The sequence below is a fragment of the Ranitomeya imitator genome, chromosome 7 (assembly GCF_032444005.1).
Source record: "Ranitomeya imitator isolate aRanImi1 chromosome 7, aRanImi1.pri, whole genome shotgun sequence".
Lineage (NCBI taxonomy): Eukaryota > Metazoa > Chordata > Amphibia > Anura > Dendrobatidae > Ranitomeya > Ranitomeya imitator.
Genome location: NC_091288.1, coordinates 34,764,293 through 34,790,844, shown reverse-complemented (window position 1 = coordinate 34,790,844; position 26,552 = coordinate 34,764,293). Strand labels below are relative to the sequence as shown.

At 41.0% G+C, this 26,552-nt stretch overlaps 1 protein-coding gene across 3 annotated transcripts in view; it reads left to right on the top strand.

Annotated features, from left to right (window-relative positions):
• The window catches only part of KCNH7 (potassium voltage-gated channel subfamily H member 7), a 406,313-nt gene that overhangs the window by 125,732 nt on the left and 254,029 nt on the right, over positions 1–26,552 (top strand). The window lies entirely within an intron of this gene.

Sequence of the window (26,552 nt, the reverse complement as noted above, 5' to 3'; positions counted from 1 at the left end):
ATTTCATCAGGCCCAACTCCATTTACTGGCTTAACTCAGGACAAGAGCACCTTTTTTGGCCCTACTCAATGAACTAACTAGCTCGCTGTCTGGTCACCTAACTTTCTGACCCAAAGGCGCGCAAAGATACTTTCCTATACTGCCTATGTGTCACCACACTAGAATTCTGCACATAAGACCTCTAACTTCACCATCTTAGATGTCATAACTACACATACACTACATTTTTAAAGGGCTAATACATGTGACGAACTATGAATGCAAATAACAGATACACAAATTAAACACAATAATTGCTTGAATAGCAATGGTTATCAGCCAATGCCTATGGTTTCCCACAAGGGCCATGTAAGCAGTTTACTTGATAGCTTGTATCTAAAAAAAAAAGCCAAAATATTATTTTACAAGAGCATGTATATATATAATTGTCTAAGGGGTACTTCCGTCTTTCTTTCCCGGAAATCCCACGTCGCTGATTGGTCTCGGCAGCGACCAATCAGCGACGGGCACAGTCTGAATAGTCCATCCCCTGCAGTCAGTGCCTGGCGCCCGCTCCAGAATCCCCTCCAGTCACCGCTCACATAGGGTTAATGGCAGCGGTAACGTGCCGCGGTGTAACGCACTCCGTTACCGCCGCTATTAACCCTGTGTGTCCCCAACTATTTGCTATTGATGCTGCCTATCAATAGTAAAAATATGTCATGTTAAAAATAATAACAAAAAAAACAAAAAACCTGCTATACTCACCCTCCGCCACCTTTCCCGCTCCTCGGGACGCTCCGGTGACCGCTCCGTGCAAGCGGCAGGTTCTGGTGGCAGGATTGTATGCGACAAGGACCTGCCATGACGGCACGGTCATGTGACCGCGATGTCATCACAGGTCCTGCGCTCATACCAGCCCTGGGACCGGAAGCTGCCGCTTGCAATGGAGCGGTCACCGGAGCGTCCCGAGGAGCGGGAAAGGCAGCGGATGGTGAGTATAGCAGGACTTCAACGGGCCTTCAGAAGGTGAGTATATGTTTATTTTTTATTTTAAGTCTCTATACTACATGGCTCTGTGCTGTATACTCCGTCGCTGTGCAATATACTACGTGACTGGGCAATATACTACGTGGCTGGCCAATATACTACGTGGCTGTGCAATATACTACATGGCCCTGTGCTGTATACTCCGTCGCCCTGCAATATACTTCATGGCTGGGCAATATACTACGTGACTGGGCAACATACTACGTGGCTGGGCAATATAGTACGTGACTGGGCAATATACCACGTGGCTGGGCAATATACTACGTAGCTGGGCAATATACTACGTGGCTGGGCAATATACTACGCGACTGGGCAATATATTACGTGGACATGCATATTCTAGAATACCCGATGCGTTAGAATCGGGCCACCATCTAGTGATAAATATTTATTTATTTATTTTTTCACGAAACAGCATTCGGCACACATCCACAAGCATATTGATGCGTGGCCAGTAGCCCGGCGTTTATATTTATGAGGAGTCTTCACCTTAGGTGATATTACATGGTCATTCAAAATGCCGAAATTAAGCGTGTGATTATTTCGGTACATCATGAGCCTCATATTGTGTTTATTTTAGTAAATTGCCTTAAGGTCTTCACATTACAGATTTATGGATCCGCAGCCTTTCTCAGTCCCAGTTCACCTAAAACATTTTGGATTAATCCAAATTTTTTCATTAAGGATATGATATTAAAAAATAAGGTTTCACCAAGGAGAAAAATAACAAATAGCCTCAAGTGTAAAACTGTCCCTAAATCTGACGGTTCTCCAGTGCAAGAAAAATGTGCAGAACATTACAGAGTACTGGGCCTCTGGCGATGGTTGTATTATTGCAGTATGAAGTGAATGGGACATTGGGGAAAAGGTTCTGGGAGGAGAAGCAATTAGAAAGGTTTGTGTTTTATTAACTGCTTTAGTGCTAAAGTCTTTTCAGTATTTTATACGTTTATTCTGGACAGGGACCAAAACAGGGACATTGTTTTGGATGTATTTTAACAGATTGTATTACAAATTAGTGCAAAATACATAGATGATACAGTATAGGGAATACTTTAATTTTCCATGCTACATTATTCTAATTCCAAAATGATATGCTGCATCGTTTCCTAAGAAACCTTTATAAAGTACATACTCACATAGTTGCACAATTAGTACAGTTGAAAAAGACACATGTCGATCAAGTTTAATCGAGGGATGGGAAAGAATAAAGAGAACATAACACAAAGATCCGGTTTGCCAAAAATGGCAAGTTTTTTTACTGGACCAAAATGAAAGTTTTTCAACCATATTTTTTGTATGGGCCATTAATGTCCTTATAGAAGTTATCATGTCTCCTTTTTGACTTCTCAAGACTTAATAAATGTAATTATTGTCATGATTTATCCGCTCAGTGAGTGATTGTTTTGCTGTCATGTGGAAACTGGGTCATGATGAGTTGTCAGTGTTTTGATTTACAGCTCGGCTGTCCCATCTTGTGATGCATGTGTTGAACTGTCGATGCTTTGATTTACAGCTCTGCTGCCCAGTCTGTGACTGGGAGATGCGGGACTTTCTCCAGGTGTTCTGTGTTCTGGAGATTACCCAAGCTATTTAACTGCGCTTTCTGCCCCTAATCTTTGCCAGATGTAGTTTGTTCTTCCTGGTGAGTGTTTGCCTGATTCTGTTGTTCTGAGTTCTGATCTTCTGCTGCCTTACCCTTTAGACCGTGTTGTGACTACTGCTTTGTCTTGTCCTTTTGCTTCATCCGCTATCTCCTAGTATTTTGGCCCCTGAACTGTGACCTGACTTACGCCTTTTTCTTTTCCCATGGTTATCTACTTGCTCTTTTGGTACTGACCCTGCAATGTTTGAATTCTGTGTCTCACGATCTGTCTGAGTAGTCTCTAGCGTCACAATTAACCTTTCCCGATAACTAAAGGTACCATCACACTCAGCAACTTTGCAAAGAGAACGACAACAATCCGTGACGTTGCAGCGTCCTGGATAGCGATCTCGTTGTGTTTGACACGCAGCAGCGATCTGGATCCCGCTGTGCCATCGCTGGTCGGAGCTAGAAGTCCAGAACTTTATTTCGTCGCCAGGTCGGCGTGTATCGTAATGTTTGACATCAAAAGCAACGACGCCAGCAATGAGCGTAGGGCCCCTAGATGTCTGTCGGATCAGTACACTCCGGCTGTTTGACATGGAGCTAACAACCGGCGAGAACGAGAAGTGAGTCGCCGTTGTGTCACTGGATCGCTCCTGCATCGTTCTGGAGTTGTTGTGTTTGATGTCTCTACAGCGACCTAAACAGCGACGCTCCAGCGATCTAGTTTAGGTCGGCTCGTTGTCTATATCGCTGCAGCGTCGCTGAGTGTGACAGTACCTTAAGATCGTCCATGCCCCTTATCACTTTTGCGTCTCTTCTTTGTACTTTTCATGACTCCCATGCCTCCTTTCTCTGAATTGGTCCCCAGGACTGAATTGTAACTTCAGGAGGAGGTCACATGATTGCTTTGCATCACATCTCTGTCCTGTGAACCCATGCTTTTTTAATACATGACAATATTTTTCTGGCTTTAGAAGCAGCTAGTTGACATGCTGTTATTTATTGTGTGATCTACAAGTGCTGATCCTTCTCTACAAGCGACTCTCCCAGTTTTACACCCCTGAGAACATATAGTTTGAACAAGTTCTGTTTTTCCTTTACAGACCTCCAAATATTCTTAAACCCAGTATTAAATGGGGTTGTTCTGCTTCAAAAATCATCTTTACGTGTGCTTCAAGGAGTTGTCCTGTGCTTCAAGGAGTTGTCCAGTTAAACCATATTGCCAACCAATCCGTAAGAACAAATTGTACAGCAAAAAGTACAGCAAAAAGTACAGCAAAAAGTGACAGCAAAAAGTACAGCCAAGAAGCAACGAAGAGTGGTGGTGGTGGGAGACTCACTACTGAGAGGCACCGAAGCAGCCATCTGCAGACCGGACATAACTGCAAGAGAAGTATGCTGCCTTCCAGGTGCGATGATCAAGGATGTGACCGATAGGATACCAAAGCTCTTCAGCTCCAAGGACGTCCACCCATTTCTTCTGATACATGTTGGAACCAATGACACGGCAAGGAAGGACCTACCGACAATCTGCAAGGACTTTGAAGAGTTGGGGAAGAAAGTAAAGGAACTGGATGCACAGGTAGTTTTTTCTTCTATCCTTCCAGTAGACGGGCATGGCACCAGGAGATGGAACAGGATCCTTGATGCAAACAACTGGCTAAGACGATGGTGCAGACAACAAGGATTTGGATTCCTGGACCACGGTGTGAATTACTGGTATGATGGACTCCTCGCCAGAGACGGACTACACCTCAACAAACCTGGGAAACACACATTCGCCAGAAGACTCGCTACACTCATCAGGAGGGCGTTAAACTAGAAGAAGAGGGGACGGGAAGAAAAACATTAGACTTGAACAAAGAAGACCCAGGAAAACATACTCAGAAGGGAGGTAAGAACATTTCTAAAGCAATCCACAGTGAGGAGATTGGAACAAAACAAAATCCTCTAAACTGCATGCTCGCAAACGCCAGAAGCCTGACAAACAAGATGGAAGAACTAGAAGCAGAAATATCTACAGGTAACTTTGACATAGTGGGAATAACCGAGACATGGTTAGATGAAAGCTATGACTGGGCAGTTAACTTACAGGGTTACAGTCTGTTTAGAAAGGATCGTAAAAATCGGAGAGGAGGAGGGGTTTGTCTCTATGTAAAGTCTTGTCTAAAGTCCACTTTAAGGGAGGATATTAGCGAAGGGAATGAGGATGTCGAGTCCATATGGGTCGAAATTCATGGAGGGAAAAATGGTAACAAAATTCTCATTGGGGTCTGTTACAAACCCCCAAATATAACAGAAAGCATGGAAAGTCTACTTCTAAAGCAGATAGATGAAGCTGCAACCCATAATGAGGTCCTGGTTATGGGGGACTTTAACTACCCGGATATTAACTGGGAAACAGAAACCTGTGAAACCCATAAAGGCAACAGGTTTCTGCTAATAACCAAGAAAAATTATCTTTCACAATTGGTGCAGAATCCAACCAGAGGAGCAGCACTTTTAGACCTAATACTATCTAATAGACCTGACAGAATAACAAATCTGCAGGTGGTCGGGCATTTAGGAAATAGCGACCACAATATTGTGCAGTTTCACCTGTCTTTCACTAGGGAGACTTGTCAGGGAGTCACAAAAACATTGAACTTTAGGAAGGCAAAGTTTGACCAGCTTAGAGATGCCCTTAATCTGGTAGACTGGGACAATATCCTCAGAAATGAGAATACAGATAATAAATGGGAAATGTTTAAGAACATCCTAAATAGGCAGTGTAAGCGGTTTATACCTTGTGGGAATAAAAGGACTAGAAATAGGAAAAACCCAATGTGGCTAAACAAAGAAGTAAGACAGGCAATTAACAGTAAAAAGAAAGCATTTGCACTACTAAAGCAGGATGGCACCATTGAAGCTCTAAAAAACTATAGGGAGAAAAATACTTTATCTAAAAAACTAATTAAAGCTGCCAAAAAGGAAACAGAGAAGCACATTGCTAAGGAGAGTAAAACTAATCCCAAACTGTTCTTCAACTATATCAATAGTAAAAGAATAAAAACTGAAAATGTAGGCCCCTTAAAAAATAGTGAGGAAAGAATGGTTGTAGATGACGAGGAAAAAGCTAACATATTAAACACCTTCTTCTCCACGGTATTCACGGTGGAAAATGAAATGCTAGGTGAAATCCCAAGAAACAATGAAAACCCTATATTAAGGGTCACCAATCTAACCCAAGAAGAGGTGCGAAACCGGCTAAATAAGATTAAAATAGATAAATCTCCGGGTCCGGATGGCATACACCCACGAGTACTAAGGGAACTAAGTAATGTAATAGATAAACCATTATTTCTTATTTTTAGTGACTCTATAGCAACAGGGTCTGTTCCGCAGGACTGGCGCATAGCAAATGTGGTGCCAATATTCAAAAAGGGCTCTAAAAGTGAACCTGGAAATTATAGGCCAGTAAGTCTAACCTCTATTGTTGGTAAAATATTTGAAGGGTTTCTGAGGGATGTTATTCTGGATTATCTCAATGAGAATAACTGTTTAACTCCATATCAGCATGGGTTTATGAGAAATCGCTCCTGTCAAACCAATCTAATCAGTTTTTATGAAGAGGTAAGCTATAGGCTGGACCACGGTGAGTCATTGGACGTGGTATATCTCGATTTTTCCAAAGCGTTTGATACCGTGCCGCACAAGAGGTTGGTACACAAAATGAGAATGCTTGGTCTGGGGGAAAATGTGTGTAAATGGGTTAGTAACTGGCTTAGTGATAGAAAGCAGAGGGTGGTTATAAATGGTATAGTCTCTAACTGGGTCGCTGTGACCAGTGGGGTACCGCAGGGGTCAGTATTGGGACCTGTTCTCTTCAACATATTCATTAATGATCTGGTAGAAGGTTTACACAGTAAAATATCGATATTTGCAGATGATACAAAACTATGTAAAGCAGTTAATACAAGAGAAGATAGTATTCTGCTACAGATGGATCTGGATAAGTTGGAAACTTGGGCTGAAAGGTGGCAGATGAGGTTTAACAATGATAAATGTAAGGTTATACACATGGGAAGAGGGAATCAATATCACCATTACACACTGAACGGGAAACCACTAGGTAAATCTGACAGGGAGAAGGACTTGGGAATCCTAGTTAATGATAAACTTACCTGGAGCAGCCAGTGCCAGGCAGCAGCTGCCAAGGCAAACAGGATCATGGGGTGCATTAAAAGAGGTCTGGATACACATGATGAGAGCATTATACTGCCTCTGTACAAATCCCTAGTTAGACCGCACATGGAGTACTGTGTCCAGTTTTGGGCACCGGTGCTCAGGAAGGATATAATGGAACTAGAGAGAGTACAAAGGAGGGCAACAAAATTAATAAAGGGGATGGGAGAACTACAATACCCAGATAGATTAGCGAAATTAGGATTATTTAGTCTAGAAAAAAGACGACTGAGGGGCGATCTAATAACCATGTATAAGTATATAAGGGGACAATACAAATATCTCGCTGAGGATCTGTTTATACCAAGGAAGGTGACGGGCACAAGGGGGCATTCTTTGCGTCTGGAGGAGAGAAGGTTTTTCCACCAACATAGAAGAGGATTCTTTACTGTTAGGGCAGTGAGAATCTGGAATTGCTTGCCTGAGGAGGTGGTGATGGCGAACTCAGTCGAGGGGTTCAAGAGAGGCCTGGATGTCTTCCTGGAGCAGAACAATATTGTATCATACAATTATTAGGTTCTGTAGAAGGACGTAGATCTGGGTATTTATTATGATGGAATATAGGCTGAACTGGATGGACAAATGTCTTTTTTCGGCCTTACTAACTATGTTACTATGTTACTATGTTACTATGTAAATAATATGTGATAGTTTAGGTGCTGGGTGTTGGACCACTACCAATAAGATATTGATGACCTATTTTACCGGGTAATCCCTTCAGGCTGTTTTTAGTTTTTACATTTATTTTTTTCTTCCTCATCTACTTTACAACTATTATTTTTTGCCAACGTAGCCATACAAGGTCTTGTCCCAAATGGAGTGAAATGGTGCAAAAAAGGCGCATCTTACCTGTCATCATGATTCTTCAGACAGTATAATCGCAGCAATATCAAAATTGTATAGTATTTTTTATATATTTTTTTATTGATTAAAAAATTTCCGAACTTTGTGAAAGATATATTTGGTTCGTGTCTGAAAAATTTTTAACTTTTATTTCTTCCATCGATAGCGGTGTATGGGGGTTTTCTTTTTTTCGGTGGAGAGCTGTCATTTATATATACCGTATATATATATATATATATATATATATATATAAAAACATTTTAATGTATATTTGATGTTTTACTTGTGTTTTTTTGCATTTTACAGGGACGGTGTTTCTATTCTTTTTTTTTTCTTTATGGCATTTACTATGTTTGTAATTTTAATTTTGATTGGACTTTACAGATGCGACAACACCAAATATGTTTTTTTTTATTTCCTTTTTTTAAATTAGAATAGGGAGTGATTCAAACTTTTTTATATTTTTTTTATTCCTTTAATATTTTGAAACTTTTTTTAATTTAATTTTCACTTTATTTTTTTTAGTCTCAATAGGGAACTTGAACCTGTGATTGTTTAATCACTTACTATGCACTGCAGTATATCAGTTTTGCAGTGCATATATAGTAGAAATACCTATTTCCCATGTAGCCCATCCTGTGACTGGGCTTCTTGGGAGTAGAGATGAGAGAATATGTCAATATTCGGTTCAGATTACGATCGCCGTGTTTGCAATATGCGACGAACATATCCAAACATCATTGGAGTCAATGGGAGTACAGATGAGAGAATATGTTTGGAAACAATCGTCAAACATAAAATCGTTACGAATATGGCAAATTTTGATTTGGCGATCATTTTCCGAACATATTCACTCATCTCTACGTGGGAGTACCAATATGGTACTTTGTGTACATCAAAAATTATATTGTTTTTTGCATTTTACATTTCTGGCAACTTTTTAGCTCAAAAAGTCAAATATTCTGCTAAAATGAAGCAAAATTTTCAAAAAAAAACAACATTTCTTGCGTCCATAAAATCATTTCGGGGTGGGGTGGGGTGGGGTGAGATAAAGTGCAGTTGGACCAAAAATGTATGACTTTTTGAAAAGCTGTAATTGATAAATCAACCGAAAACATCTGGAAGACCCAAACTCCGCTCACATTGATGAACATAAAAGAAAGGTGAATGTGTATAAAATAGAGTTTAAAATAGGTGTAAATTAAAAAAAGAATAAGTTGCAAATGAAAAACAGGTTAATAACACAAAAAAATGGACAAAAAAAGAGGGAAATTAATGAATGAATTGGTCCCAGAGCCTAGTCTACGGGGTCTATTTAGGCAATAGATGCACTTAATACGGGATGTCACAGCTGAGCAGCCGCCGGCCGGTGAACATTAGAACCAGCAGCACAGGTATTCCTCAGTCTTGTCGGCAATGTCACAGTGAATTAGACAACTTCCTAGAGTTGTACGTAGTAAATAGCACTTTTCTGACACTTTAACAACAATCGTATATCATCGCTAGGAAGAACTGGAAACAGAATACCAAAATACTGGAAGATGAATCACCATCCCAGGAGTTTACTATTTAGGTCAAGGCCGCACTCCAGAATACGTGAGCAATTATATCACAGGATTGTTCCGTTACACATAGTGGGGCTCATGTATCAAAACTGTCTGAGAGAAAAAAAGCTTAGTTGTCCATAGTGGAGCTATACATACTTTTTCACTTTCGGAAATGAAAGCTGAAGTTCTGCCACTGTTGCCTTACTGGTTTACTGGTAGGGGCCCAAAACAAGCCTGTGGTATAGCAAATAGAACTTTATGATTTTTTTTTTTTGCTTGTGCCCAAAAAGTTATCACCCATACAAGAAGGCATACTCAGCTAATGGCACCTACTTGCATCCAATAAAGACCACTACGTGGTCAGCGCGGACGCAGGAAGCATTGGTGACTGTAGCAGTCAGGTGACTTGAGTGGCCCAACCCCGGATGTTTTATAATAACGTGCTACTCAAAGTCACCTGACTGCTGCAGTCAATCACAGGCTGCAGCGGTCCGGCGGCTGTTGAAATGGTGACATCACTGCTTCCTCTCTCTCTGCGCATCCCACGGAGCAGCCTGCTCTCAATCCAGGAGGGTGCTGATAGGTGAGTGTGTCTAAGTTTATTTTTTACATTTAAGCAACTTGGTGCAACAGATTTGGTAGAAAAATCTCTGATGAGCAATTCGTGTTGCCACATTTTCTTTTGCAGTGGCTCACAACATGATTCCAACGAAACTCACAAGGCTTTGTGCTCGCCGGTGCTCGAGAGGGAAAGGTGTGGGAGATGGGACTTACAACATTTAGACAGGGGCTATTTTGCTAAGACAACCTTTGTAAGTCTATATTCACACATCGTTTTTTCAGGTGGATAAATTCTAATTTTTCAATCTCCTTCTTTTTCAGGGGGACGTTTATAGTTTCTCTTTGTTCTTTGAAGCGCTTGAACAGCAAAGCGTATTTCCCATTGAAATGAATTAATAGCGCTTTTGAGGTTTTTTTTTTTTTTAGATGACGTGTGCCCAAAATATCCTAAAAAAATTACTGTGTGAACTTATCCTAAAGATAAACTGGACCTCCATGTAATATCAAAAGGACTTTTTTTTTTACTTTTACTATAGAGGCTGGATGTGTGTTGTACTTCTCCATACATGATATTGAAGAAGTGCTACCCCTTCATTCCCCTGTAATAAGTGTAGTAAAGAATATCAGTTTAGTGTACAGTGTTTCTTTAATAAAGATTTGTTCTTTATTTTTTCTCTTGACTTGACATATCCCAAGATAAGTGGCATTAGATTTTCAGCATTAAAAAAAACATTGATAAATGTTTATGCTGTATGTGTCTGAACTGAATTATTTCATTTATTTGCACCCAAAAACACCCTTTCCAAAACTAATCGGTCACTGGGGAATCCCGGAAAGGACGCCTCTTCATGGCATTTTGGGCAAATATGTCTTAGAAAAGTTAAGGATTTTGGTATCCCAGGACGAAAAATGCTCTAGCATTTATAAAGTGTGTATAATTTTCACTTTTTTAATGGATTAAATAAAATTGGATCTTTTTTTTATATACTGATACTTTATTTTTTAGGATATATTTGTGTGTGACCTGATGTTGTGATGATGATCATCCTGTTACGATTTTCACCTTCATATCATAATAATGTTTTGTATTAAATTTGGATAGTGAGAACATGATATGATATTAGGTGAGGGTGGACACATGAACATGAAGGTCTGTAACAGCCAAAGCTCTATGACATTGAACCCATTTTCCTGTATACTTTTATTGAAAATCTGAAAATGTGACTTGCCCTATTTTTTATTTGGTCCATATCCTCCAAAGGCACTTTACGCTTTTCGAAAAGCACCGTACTGCCTTTTGCTTAATTGGTAGGTAACATGGATATGAAACAGATGTAACTACCCTGGAAATCACATTTTTGTTCCCAGTATTGATGTCCTATACTTACGAATGTTTAACAACTGCTGCGGGCATTGATTTTGTAATCCAACAAGCCTATGGATCTGAGTGGAAGCAAGTCAGCCCGAACATGAAATATCATTATTTCCAATGACTCGATAAAAGACATTTTCCCCCCGAGCAGCAGACATAATCCACTACTGAGGTAGATTCTTCTCAGGATTTCATTGTTTTTAGACTATTGCACACTGGATTAACAATATTATATATGGACAAAAATATTTTACCTTCAACATGACACCTGCGGGAGCTTTTATGACATCCAAATCTAGGTTCATAGGCACTAAAATGGAATTGGTCCCCATACTTCTCTAGTAAGGCTTTCTACAAGATTTTGCAGGTGTCTGTCAGAATTTTTGTCTCTTCACCCAGAAGAGCGTTTGTGAGGTCAGATACTAATGTTGGTGAGATAAAGCCAGGATGACATTCTCCTTTCTAGTTCATCTCAAACGTGTTGGATGAGTTTCAGGTCAGAGAGCAGTGCGAGCGATCATGTTCTCCACACTAAACCCCCGAACCATATCTGGGCACAGTTACGGGGACCAGAATATGGCCTTCTCCAAACTGTTTCCATAAAGTTGGTACTATAACATTTTAAAAAATATCTTGGTAGCTGAAGCATTAGAATTGTCCTTCACTGGGACTATCGGGCTTAAGCTGACCCCTGAAATACAACCCAATAGAATTATCTATCCTCCACCAAAGTAACAGCAGTCAAAATGCAGTGAGGTGAGTAATGTTCTTCTGACATTTGCCAAAACTAGACTCATCCATCAGAAGGCAAATAGAGAAGTGTGATCCATCACTCCACTGCTCATGAGTCCAGTGGTAGCAGCTTTACACCATTGGAATTAAGCTTTGTGATATAAGGCTTACATGCCGCTGCTCAGCCTTAGAACCACATATCTTGAAGCACAGTTTTTGTGCCGATGTTAAATCAGATGATGTCTGGACTCAGTAGAGGTTTGGTGACTTTTCTGCCTTCCGTTCCTCAGCACTCAGTGACCCCACTCTAACGTTATGTGGTCTCCACTTTGTAGTTGAGTAACTGTAGTTCCTTCCACTTCTCAGTAATATTACACACAGGTGATGGGGAATATTTAGGAAAGAGCATAGTTCATGAACTGACAAACTACCTCGGTGGCTCCTATTATTCTACTCTACTGGATTCAATGAGCTCCTTATGTGCACTAAATCGAAGGCATCAGATCATATATATTTAACTTTTTATGTACTGTTATTTTTGGAACTTCCATTATTCATTTTGGAAAAAAAAATCAATGTTGTAACACTCCAGTTGTGGTATTTTTTCACTTGACTATGTCATCCACCATTACTTACTTTCGGTAAGCCCCTTTTGTAGTACATTGCCGAACGCATAGGAAGTTTCTCAGCAGGAAAGTGTTATGTATTCATGCTGTTTCGACAAAACAGCATGACGGAGATGTACATAGAGACCTTAGGATCAAAATGCGCTTTTTTCCCAAACCACTCATGTTTGTGGATAGATGAGAATTCTTTAGAAAATAGAAATATATCTCTGTAGCCAAGACAACCATCATAGGAAATAATCACTGCACCAATAGCTATTTATATTAATGTAACACGTTCAAGAGTTTAGGAAGTGATTGGAAGCTTTATTGATACCAAGAAAATGCGTAAAGATGTAAAGATGTTTAATTAAATGTCAAGTAAATTAATGGACAAAGGCGATTAAGTAATTGCTTTATTGGGACATTGTGATCAACCGATGTAAAGGGAGGATACTGTGGTTTCTGAGTTGCACATTTTGGTCACCCGATTCATCAAGACCAGCATTTTTCATGCCGGTTTTGATGACAGGCAGGGTAGAGTGCGGGGTGCATAATTCATAAAGAGATGCACGCCATTTAAACAGTCAGTCAAGGTGCAAAGTGGCATGACCCTCTGTGTTCACCTTACCACAGAGAGACCGGAGTATGGTTTTTGGTGCAAGGTACGCCACCACTCGTCGTGAACTTGATGAGTAGGGGTCACCACGAACTATCTCAGCTTGACCCACTTTGTTTGTTTTACACATAAATTTTGCCCAGCTCCAACAAATTGCAAAATATTTTGTTCGGTCTTGCATTAAGTTTTTCAAATTTTTCAATTTTTGTGACCTTTCAAATCTGTTCTCTCCAGTTTTCTAGAGTAAAAGATTTTATGACTCGGGTCCTTCAGTTTCTGCTACTGTATATGAAACTCCTGCCAGGGCCGTGGGGTACTCGGTACTGGGTCGGTACTTACAGGGATGTGTCACGGCGACCCAGTCCGTGGCCCTGGGCGCCCATGCTAAAGGGATAGTCTTTAAAGGGTTTTTTTAAATAAAGAGTTCAGAGGTGACCAACGCTGCTAAAAGGGCTCCTCTGGGATGATGGCAGCCAGATGGTATAACCTCCCACAGGTGAAGTAGGTCCCCAGGGCTCCTGGTGAATAGATGGATGATGGTGAGTGGTGCAGTAAAGAACGAAGGACGCAGTTTTGCAGTCTTTTTACCTGGTTTAATGATGGTAGCAGGCAGCCCCAGTCCAGGGCACCAGATCACAGGTACAGGCAGGGTCCAGCCAGCTTGGATGCGAGTTCAGCTTTACCAGGTGGAGTTAAAAGCCTTCCTTATGTGTTGCTATAGTCCCTTACTGCCTATGGCTTCTTAGCAAGGTCCTCCCAGTTATGTCTGTCCTTTATTGAAGTGGGACACAAACCCGTATGACAGGTGACTCGAGCCTTTTTACAATATCTCTATCATGACCCGGGCTCTATGTGTCACTGTGTCTCCTGGGTGTTAGGGTATGTGCACACGTCAGGATTTCTTGCAGAAATTTTCCTGACAAAAACCGGATATTTCTGCCAGAAATCTGCATGCATTTTTACCGCGATTTTGACGTGTTTTTGACGCGTTTTTGGTGCGTTTTTGGTGCGTTTTTCCCAAATGCATAGAATTGCGGGAAAAACGCAGAAAATCCGCAAAAATAATGAACATGCTCATTTTTTACCGCGATGCGTTTTTTTCGCGGAAAAAAACGCATCCATGTGCACAAAACATGCAGAATGCATTCTAAATGATAGAATGCATAATGTATGCGTTTTTAATGAGTTTTTATAGCGTTTTTAGCGCGAAAAAACGCGAAAAAACCTGAACGTGTGCACATGGCCTTAGGGCGGACAAGTTACATGTAGTCTAGCTGTCCTACCTGTTTCCGCTGTGCCTCCTAGAGAATGATACAACCTCGGTCTTCCGGTTACCGGTATTTGCGCTCTGTCAGGGAGATAGCCCAGTAGCTGCTATTCTCCCCCTTCTGGCCTGGAGTCAGAACTGTGTTGTATGTGCTAATTACCTGATAAGAGAAATCTTCCATCGCTTCCAAGCATAACATCACACTCCCTGTGAGGAAAGCAATGCCACTGTGACAACCAGGACCCTGGGGTGTCACATATACTTCTGTACACATTTGTCTGTAGGTGTGGGTTTACACCACCTTACTTCTGGCATTAAACAACTCCCGAGTGGTAAATATGTACCCATTGGTGGTTGTTTCACTAGTACACAGGGACACTATGTTTAAAGATGCATTATAGAATATTCAGTGCACATAGGCTGCTATTGTTGTTGAGAGCACGAGTCTTGCTTACACAGCACAATGCGCAGCTGAGAATTATCATCTTTTGAGGGACACAAAGGATCATTCGTCCGATTAACAAGAATTTTTTCCATTCTTAGGCAGCGTACGGGAACGTGTTTACACTGCATGATTATCATGAATTGAGCGATCCTAAGAACGCTTGATCATGAAAATCTTGCAGTGTAAATTAAACTTTACACTTTTCATATTGGAGCTATTAGCTATTGAGCGATTTTTTTACTGCAAGACTGATAGACTGTCTTCAGACTCATCTCCAAATAATGAATCTATGCTTACTGGAAGATAATCTGGTATTCCAGTTGGCAGCAGATTTAGAGGTGTGAGGACAAAGGTGTTCTCTTGAACCTCTTACATCTAAATCAGGAGGTTCAGATGCACTGAATATATTGGGTCGATATGTGCTTGGTGAGATGTATGTCAGACCAACAGATATTGTGCCCTTGTTGCTGATCCTAAGAAATACAACTTAAGCATGTCCCCTGCCTCCTACTTGCAGCAGCTGATGGGGACAAAGCTATCACAAGCAGTAGGCAGGGGAGACATGTTGCACTGTAACTACAGAGTATGAAAGGATATATATAGATAGATTAATTATATTTATTGTCGCCATAGATGTAACTCAGAGAAAAGCAAATATTATATGATGATGCTTGATTCTCTATGAAAAGACAAAGGTACAATGGAAAATATAGTCTACATTAGGGGAACCAGATCAGAGCGCAAAAAAGAATGAAGAAGTCAGCTTTAGCCTACCACTGCATAGTTGGATTTCCAAAGCATGGCTTGCATCTTGAGAGTTTCAAACAAAGCTTCTGAGTGCACAAATCAGCTGTAAAACTAATATAATCCCCTGTGTTGCGTGACTGTGTAAATTGCTAATTCTCTGCGGTAGAATTAATTATCCTAATAAATCATTACTCGTCTCAGTACTATAGCACTCAGACATTTGAAAACTCAAGGTCTCAAAGCAACATCTGTAACTGGGCCTCCATTTACCATATTTCATTAAAAATATTGGTGTCTTATGTGGTAGTGGAACCTATGGGGCATCTAAGGAATCCGGTGCAGCTGCTACCTCTGAGTACCCTGTAAATCCTCATCTTGTAGCCCCATTCATAGATATGAGTCCATATAAAAGCTAGAGAATTTCCCATAAAGTGCTGTACAATAAATACTGGGGTTGGTACTACTGCCTGACTTTTCTCTTTAAGGGTATGTGCACACGTCAGGATTTTCTAGCAGAAATTTCCTGACAAAAACCGGACATTTCTGCCAGAAATCCGCATGCATTTTTTGTGCGTTTTTTTTGCGTTTTTTCCCAATGCATAGAATAGCGGGAAAAAAAGCGAAAAATCCACAAAATTAATGAACATGCTGCTTTTTTTTACCGCAATGAGTTTTTTTTGCCCAAAAAAACGCATCATGTGCACAAAAATTGCAGAATGCATTCTAAATGATAGGATGCATATGTCTGCAGTTTGTAATGTGTTTTTATCGCGAAAAACGTAAAAAAAAACGCGAAAAAATCTGAACGTGTGCACATACCCTAAGAAATGATTGGAAAAGCTAACAATAACAATTAGGATAGGGTCACAACACAACAGTATTTTCTGATCATAGTTTGATAGCATTGTGCTCCAATTTTCTTGGACGATAAGAAGGTAGAAAAAAATGTCTGTCTTCTCCATTCTGTCAGTGCAAAGAAATTGTACTGCACTCATCAATGCGGACCGATGTTTTCCACCACTCATTGACTTGCATGGCCGAGTGCGATCTGATAATTGGATGCAACTCGGGCATGCTACGATTCTGCGGCCCCATAGAATATCATTAGTCAGAGTGCGATCTGATGTTTTGTCGGATCGCACTGGGATTGAAAATACAGTCATGTGCATGAGCCCAAGCTAAAAGAGAACATGTAAGGCTGCCGTCACACTATCAGTATTTGGTCAGTATTTTACATCAGTATTTGTAAGCCAAAACCAGGAGAGGAACAATCAGAGGAAAAGTATAATAGAAACATACGCACCACTTCTGGATTTATCACCCACTCCTGTTTTTGGCTTACAAATACTGATGTAAAATACTGACCAAATACTGACAGTGTGACGGCAGACAAAAAGTACGAATAAAAGGTGTAGTCTTCGGAGCTACAAAAGTATGGTGGCCATCACAGATGGCTGGGCAGAATCAGCAATAATCACGAGGAGTCATGATATAGATAAAAAAAGATTGGTAGGACATGAGAGTGCAAGGCATTGGTAATTACTCGCTGTTCAGGCTCACAAAGGGTGGTCCCAGACAGAGGACCCTCTATCAATATATCCTATTAAGTGTCTCAGACAAGCCCTTTAACTGTCACTATACTAGAAAGTATAGGAAAGTGGGATGATTTATTTTAGAGCCATCAAGCCTTTTTATTTTTTTATTTTTTTTGCAGTAAGGATTTCTTATTAAAATGTCAAACAAATCTAGTCTGACGGCTGACTCAGCTTCCTTCTGCTGTATAAGTGGTAGAATAGTGGTAGCGTTGTGAAGAGGTCACTTCAGTGGCAGAGAACAAAAACAAGTAAAAGGAAATAAATAATGGATGAGATGCACATTACCCCTTAACCTGACCCAACCACACCCCATTCAGTAAGAGAAAGGTTAAATGCAGGGTAGTAACTATAGTGGGTGCAGAGGTTGCAGGAGCACCTGGGCCTTCGAGGTTAGGGTGTCCCAAAAAATACCTTTGTCCCATATGAGAAAACACATAGTATTAAAAGCTAGATTTCATATGAATCGATGGTAGGACGTGTTCCATCGGTCTCATCAGTATTCTGTGGTCACTGGATGGGAGCACTGAGATCTACTACTATCTCTCGCCATTCTCTGCTCTTCTTTTGATTAACCAGGCCATGACATAGTGCCAGGCCAGCTAATCAAAAAAAGAGCCGCAGATTCCAGGGGAAAGGAGGAGATTCTCAAACCTCCCATTCAGCGACCATGGAGTGCTGACGTGGTTGCTGGACCAGGTTCTATGAATCAATTGTCACCAATTCTGATTAAAACACATAATAGTTGGGGAGGGGACATTTTTGGAGATTTCAAATTACACTACTGGTTTAATAGATTCTTGCCTGTACCCAAAGGCAAGTTTTTTTTTTCTACCCAGGGCACTGTGAGGGTCTTGGCACGTAACCTCTAAAAGAAAATGAAGGGTGAGCTCACATCATGTTGTAGACTTACCCTAAACCTATACGTCCAATATTACCCAACATATACAGTACCTCCAGTGGAGAACTCCAGTGTGTGCCAGTGTATAGTAAATATATATATGAATATTGGGAAATGTCACCTATAGTCTCCTATGCTGTTGTGGGATGACTCTACATAGAAAGATGCAGTTCACTAAGCTTTTCTATACAGTATATAGAAATGTATATGGACAGCCTACCCCAAAAAAGTAAAAAAATCACTTTTTTGGCTCTCGTCGGGTGAATGTGTGAGCAGGTTGCGAGATGCAGTGATGGATAGGAGGCAGAGCAACAAGTTTACTTTACAGGGGAATACTCCACGCAGGGAGGCAAACAGTTAAAAGCAGAACAAAAACAGTTCAGATGCAAAAAGATGTGCAGAGTCAATGAAAACAAGGGAAAAGATAGTGGCAGTTTGTGTTAGATCAACTTAGCCTGTCAGTCGTCTTCTAGGACGTGGCAATTACGGGGCAGGCGATGACGCCAACAACAGCTGCCGGGGTGCTGTTTCAGTGGGGTCTTGCAAACAATGGTCTGTTTTCTGGCGGCAGTGGTCAGTGTCCAGTACCTTGCACTGAGCCCCTAATCCATGAACATATGCGGCCAGAGCAAACAAGGCCGCAGCACAATCTGGGTCTCCCGTGGGTGGGAAAGTATATGCTGGTAAGGTGGGTTACAAAAGTCTATCCAGTACTCGGTTCTCTCTTTGCGGCACATGCGCTGTACTCACGGTCACAAAGCACACGACACCTCGATCTCTGTCAACTACGGGGCGCGCTGCACTTTTCTCTCTATGCTGCCCGCTGCCTATTCCTGGCAAGACTGAAGCGCCGACAACCACTGGGGCAATGCGTCTCCAGCGAGGTCCTGTGGACCACGGTCTAACAACAAGGGCAGCAGCGAACAGTCCTGAACTCTGCCCAGTCTCTTAAGCTGGCGTATGGCGCTTAGCTGAACAGGGCTCCTGGCTCTTTCCTTATTACTGCGGTGGGCTCCGGCACTGTCTGAGCCCACGTGGCCCAGCAGATATACCCTGGTGAATCAGGGCATAGATAGCAGTCCTGCACCCGATTTCTCTCTAGGCAACCGGGTCTGTCTGCTGCAGTCTATCATAGCGCCCTGGGTCATGGGGCCTGTCCGGTCCCCTATTCCTTTCATTCCTTTCCGCAGGAAACAGAGGATGCAGCCTCAGCAGTCCCGGGCTCGGCTCAATACAGGTACTTGCAGCCTGGTCTTCCTCCTTACAAATGCATTATAATTTATACATTTTGGTATATACTGTAGGTGCTTTTCCCAGCCTATCTCCTAAATGTACTGTAGGGTTCAACTGTCATGCAATCACTTAATCCCCTGCTTGTTCTCGATTTTCGGTCCACTGGGTGGTCCTATAGGTGACTGCGATTTCTGCATGCACTCTTATACAAAGAAAGCTGTCAGTCACTGATAGGACTTCCCACTGGACCGTAAAGACCAAGGAGTAGAGGATTAAATCACAGCTTATTCTGATTTTTTTTTTTTTCACAAAACCAGACATAAATTGGTCAGCTTCCCCTGATCTACAACGTGATGGCAGCAGATTGGGCTATATAAGTATTATGGCACATATATTATTGTATATCTTTTTTATTTTGCCATAGACATGGTAGCTTCAAGCCTGAAAATGTGAAATATTAATGTAGTTTTAGGCAGTAAATTCTGAATCAGTCGGAAGCTGTGTGCCGCACTTATACGTGTCATAACATTGAACGATATTATTGCATAACAGTGTCAATGCTCGTGCATTATTGTATCGCTGCAGGTTATAATGTTCTTTTTCTATGTACATATTTAAACACCCCTGAGAACTTATCATTATCTTTTCCTTTTTCTTTAGTGTTAGTCTGTGTGCTGCCATGTATAAGTGAATTACGTGAACGCTGGTTTGGAATTGTACAGCATAAGAAATTTGATGCATCTATCTAGCTTACCAGTCAAATGTGACAGAAACTTTGAAAATTTTGTCGACAACTCCTAACAAAGAAAATGCGAAATTGAGAAAAATTTTTTTAAATTTTTGGCACAGCAGTGGTAAAAATTGACTTAATGCCTTAGATGACATTCAGATACAGGAGTAGCTCTCTTTTAGGGCTCAAACACATACCCATGAAAATTGGACTTGTGCTATCCGTGGTTTTGACAGATAGCTCTCGTCCCCTTGTTTTATATGGGGTCATGCACATGTCCAATTTTTTCCTTGGCCCGAGTTGGTCCAAGGAAAAGATTGCAGCATGCTCGATTTGCCTGTGGGAATCGAATGGCACTCTCCCTTTAAACTTTATGGGTCCATGGAAAAAAATGGGGCCGATCGAGTGCGATCCTATTTTCACGGACTGACAATTTTGGGAAGGTGGAGAACCTTTTCTTTTCTCCACCTCCAAGAAAATCGCATCACACTGTGATTAAATTCTGATCAGAGTCTGAACAAAGTGTGATTCGCCTAATTGAACCATTTTTGTCGAATGAGAGAAAAACTATCATGTGACCCTAGCTTTAAAGTAGTGTAGATACTAAGGTACAATATTTGCCTAATATCTCCCCTTTTTCCAGGAGTCTCCTGGACATTTTGAGTCAATAGGAAAGTAAGCTTCCTGGAAAAACTGGGTACCTACCAGACTCTTGGAAGAGTTGGCCAATCTCCCGTAGAAGATTTCTTGAATCTCCTGGAAAAAAACACTTTTTGAAGATATACTTGGAGTGCTGCAGGAACGCACTGTCATTAATCACTGCCTCTAAAAATATATTTAACCTGATAACAAATGGGGAAGATGGTGATGGCCTAGCCTATAAAATTGGGCCACCCAAGCGCAGTTCCTGTTAGTGTGTCAGAAAAGTAACGAGGCCTGTTATACATGAAAAACACAACTGGTACTTCCCTACAAACATAAAAAATATGGCTGCTCTTCTCTAGGAGCAGTGACTTGGCTGAAATGGAAAGGGAGCTGAGCTGCAATATCACGTCCAACCTACAGACAAGTGCTAAAGTTTTTTCAGAAGAAATCAGCCATGTTTTTAAAATTCTTTACAGTCCCTTTTAATTTTACTACTTTCAGTATGTTCTTGAATATTTGACCACTTCTGTAAATCTGCTGAATTTAATGTTGTTACAATCCATACAGTATTTTTCATATTTTTTTTTGCATTTACGTACAGTTACAGGAAAAATATGTACATGTACAGTATTGCCGGAGATGACATCAGATCTAAGTCATGTTAGAATGCACCAGGGTTAATATTAGTGTCACATTCGTAAGAACGTGGAAGACCTGTATACTTCACACTGTTAGGTCTAACTAATTCCCGTTTGACATTTATAATAGCGAGCACATCATCCGGGAAGGCACGGGGACATGGTGTAGGCTTCGGTGAACATCAGATTGGCTTAGATGAAGCTGAGTCATTCTGATGGTTGCAGTTTTTGGACGGATTGTTAAAAGCTGGGAGGAATTTTAATGGATTTTTGAAGTGTGAAGTTATCTATGGCTAGAGAATTAGCTGTGGGAAACCTGATACTTGTAATATTAGAGCAGGAAATTTCTAACTGACTCGTGGGTTGATCAACATAAAAGTGATCTATATACAGTATAGTGCAGCCGATTAATTGCGCTTTGCTGTTAGGTCTTGTGAATGTGTAGGAGATAAGCACATACTTGCTGATCTTTTGAAATGTTTTTTAGAGGGTGTTCTTGTGTCCAATTATTATTTTGTTTTACTGATGCTACATTTGTTACAGGCCTCTCACGCCCTGTTTTTCACCCCTTGAATGTGGTTCTAGACTCCGGATGACGAAGCAACCTGACACCATCAGTAAGAGTTGCGTTACAGGAGGTTCTGGGAGACTTCTGTGATGCCTCAAAGATTTGCCAACTCATCTGGAGTCACGAGACCTCTCGGATGTCCTCTGCAAGACTCATTTCACAATAATGGTGCAGTCTAAATAGGCTGCTGATCACCTGATGAACTGGCGAAAGGCTTGTTCATTGAGTAAAATTATTTTTTTGTTTTCATTGAAGATCGTCGTTCTGGGCAGCGCATTGTCTTGTGTATGATGCTCATAGAACAATCTATTACAGATCGGTCAGTGCACCTCAAAAGCCAACGCAAAAGAGCAAACAAGTAGCTATTCGTCAGTCATTTAATGCTGCCGGTTGTCAGGTGCAAATGCAGTTTTAATTAGAATTGATTAGGTACTAAGTAGTTACAGATTTTCATTGTGGCTTGTGCAATGCATGGCATGTAAATAGCGTTTACCCACTACAGGATTCATATCTACGGTGCCCGTTAGCACAAATTGTCTTGCGAATTTGACTCTGTTCATCAAAAAATCCACACATTTAAAATCCAGCTAAAGTAAAATCTGTTTACACTCGTCGAACCATCGTTTGTTGGATTGAACATTTTGGCAGCACATACCGTAACTTCTTGTAAACAGGTAGTCATCATCAGCAGATGAAAGGCAAAATATCTTGATATAAATTTTTTTTTACGGAATTATTGTAAAAATTTTAACATTTTCAGGCAAATTACAGATGTATTTGGGCGCCTGTGAAGCTATAGTCCACATTGTACCTGCTACTACATGTATGGATTTCCTTCATAAAATGCATTCTGTGATCTTTTTTTTTCACACAGACTTTAGGTCTAACACATCGACTAAAATTGAATAGTGTACTGTCCTTGTGTGGACGTAAGGTGCCCGGGGACAGTAGCGGTGTTCGAGCTGCTGAACCACAACACTCTGGCACTTTACCGGAAAATCGTGTCTCAGTGTGTTATCTCATGTAGGCTGCATTACACTCACTTATAGGCAACACCACTTTCTTCAATTTTATATATTCAGGAACGGCCACACACACATCAGGGGACACCTTGTTCGTTTGAACACATAAACATTTACTGGACTGTTCAAGCACATCAACTTGTATCACACAATATTGAGCACAGCACCTTCCATTTCTTGTCCCAGTAATGCAGTAGATTTCTCACTTTCCGTTCTTCCTTAACTATTTCTACATTCACTGATTCGGTCAGCTCCAGGGATTTCCTATTCAGTTCCTCAGTATATCTGAGATCTGTTACCTTTCCCTTATGTGGTTCCACATGTCTCATCCTCTGTATGGAAAGGGTTAAGATGCTTTTCGTTGAAGGAATGTCCACAGGGAGTCTTGTAAGGCCTCATACCGCCCAGAACTCTTGGTACTTGCTTCTGCTAGCAGCCCACTCCACCTTGAACTTCACCTTCTCATTTGGCAAGCAAATTCTCTCCTAGAAACAGAAAGCAGTCTCCTTTTCACTGTACCTAATCTCTCCCACTGTGGGCTAGAAAAACACTTAACCATATCTGTCCCTGCAGCCTGTTGCTGGGCAGATCTCCCTTACAAACACACTGCACCTTACAACTGTATACACCAGGCATATTACACTTATAATTCTTACCACAATTTATACTATGTCCTAAATCTTAATCTGTCTTACCCTATGTAGTCCTGTGCTGTACACTACTAACACTATCTTTAACCTAAACACTAAACTGTGTGTAATCCTATGCTTACCCTATACTGGTGCTGGAGTGAACCTTCCACTAGGCATTAGCTTTACAGTACCTACACAGTAGCACCATTACCTAAAATTATGTATTATTACACATTACATTCCTAAAACTGCACGACACATTTCACACTTCACATATGACAATACATGTACAAAAAATTCATGACCCTCTTCATTTTACGCAATTATCTTCTGGGGCAGGAACATGTCAATCTCTGTCCACATCCTTACGTGGATATCACGCTTATTGAATACGTGGTTGTCACTCTCAGGCATTCCCTGCTGCCTTTCATTTGTACATGCTGGTTGTCTTCCCAATCAATCATTTATATATGAATATATATTCTATGATTTTCAGATCTGTGGCATTCTTAATTTTTTGCGGATTATTCACATACAGGTCCTTCTCAAAAAATTAGCATATAGTGTTAAATTTCATTATTTACCATAATGTAATGATTACAATTAAACTTTCATATATTATAGATTCATTATCCACCAACTGAAATTTGTCAGGTCTTTTATTGTTTTAATACTGATGATTTTGGCATACAACTCCTGATAACCCAAAAAACCTGTCTCAATAAATTAGCATATTTCACCCATCCAATCAAATAAAAGTGTTTTTTAATAACAAACAAAAAAACCAACAAATAATAATGTTCAGTTATGCACTCAATACTTGGTCGGGAATCCTTTGGCAGAAATGACTGCTTCAATGCGGCGTGGCATGGAGGCAATCAGCCTGTGACACTGCTGAGATGTTATGGAGGCCCAGGATGCTTCAATAGCGGCATTAAGCTCATCCAGAGTGTTGGGTCTTGCGTCTCTCAACTTTCTCTTCACAATATCCCACAGATTCTCTATGGGGTTCAGGTCAGGAGAGTTGGCAGGCCAATTGAGCACAGTAATACCATGGTCAGTAAACCATTTACCAGTGGTTTTGGCACTGTGAGCAGGTGCCAGGTCGTGCTGAAAAATGAAATCTTCATCTCCATAAAGCATTTCAGCCGATGGAAGCATGAAGTGCTCCAAAATCTCCTGATAGCTAGCTGCATTGACCCTGCCCTTGATGAAACACAGTGGACCAACACCAGCAGCTGACATGGCACCCCACACCATCACTGACTGTGGGTACTTGACACTGGACTTCAGGCATTTTGGCATTTCCTTCTCCCCAGTCTTCCTCCAGACTCTGGCACCTTGATTTCCGAATGACATGCAAAATTTGCTTTCATCAGAAAAAAGTACTTGGGACCACTTAGCAACAGTCCAGTGCTGCTTCTCTGTAGCCCAGGTCAGGCGCCTCTGCCGCTGTTTATGGTTCAAAAGTGGCTTTACCTGGGGAATGCGGCACCTGTAGCCCATTTCCTGCACACGCCTGTGCACGGTGGCTCTGGATGTTTCCCCCCAGACTCAGTCCACTGCTTCCTCAGGTTCCCCAAGGTCTGGAATCGGTCCTTCTCCACAATCTTCCTCAGGGTCCGGTCTCCTCTTCTCGTTGTACAGCGTTTTCTGCCACATTGTTTCCTTCCAACAGACTTACCATTCAGGTGCCTTGATACAGCACTCTGGGAACAGCCTATTTGTTGAGAAATTTATTTCTGGGTCTTACCCTCTTGCTTGAGGGTGTCAATGATGGCCTTCTTGACATCTGTCAGGTCGCTAGTCTTACCCATGATGGGGGTTTTGAGAAATGAACCAGGCAGGGAGTTTATAAAAGCCTCAGGTATCTTTTGCATGTGTTTAGAGTTAATTAGTTGATTCAGAAGATTAGGGTAATAGGTCGTTTAGAGAACCTTTTCTTGATATGCTAATTTATTGAGACAGGTTTTTTGGGTTATCAGGAGTTGTATGCCAAAATCATCAGTATTAAAACAATAAAAGACCTGACAAATTTCAGTTGGTGGATAATGAATCTATAATATATGAAAGTTTAATTGTAATCATTACATTATGGTAAATAATGAAATTTAACACTATATGCTAATTTTTTGAGAAGGACCTGTATTTCCAATGGACTTTCACCCATTGTTATGCAATCCAAACCACAGGGTGCATATAGCCGAACATTGCTGCCTTGTGTAGCTATGTATACTTGTTTTATTATATTACATTTCTAGGTTCACTTCACAGTTATATACAGTAAATGCATCAGTTCATCCTTTGCATATTTGTACTATGTTATGATCTGCTCTATGAAAGTTCTTAATATACAAGCCTTCGAGTTGTAAGTGTTTAACTTTCTGAATTCCCCAGCTGCTAAATGGTAACTTAGCGAAACAGTCAGCCTAGTGCGCTTCTATTAAGGCTGACTCCCTTAATAAAGTGCCTTGTGCTGCCTAAATAATACAAGATACACTGTGCATGGTGTAGGGGTTCCACTCACTCAGCTGCGACGGCTGACACTCAGGAGACGTGTTCCTTTAAAGTTCACTGGGTTTATTGCTTCATAAACCATGTGGCAAAACAACAGAAAACAAAATAGCCTTTGGTTCAGGCAAAGAAAAACAAGTGTCCAGTTCTTCCGGCTCAGTCCTGAAGCCGTAACACACTCAGGAGGGTTTCACCTCCACACATATCTGCTGTGTAAAGCATTAGCCAGTCTTAAATAGAGCTAACCACACCCAGTAACCCATCACATGATTAGCCATGTGGTCTGACATTACCACAGGTCCTGAAACACATATATTTACATGGTTATGTGCAAGACAGAAATACCCCTGGGCTACCATACAGTAACAAGGCACTTATGTGGCACATACCTCCCATCGACTACACACCCTTTAGCCATGCTACATACCTCCCCCCTCTGCCTAAAGCCGTGGGGCTTGGCACTTTCCCCCACTAAACAAGAGATTCTTGATAGGG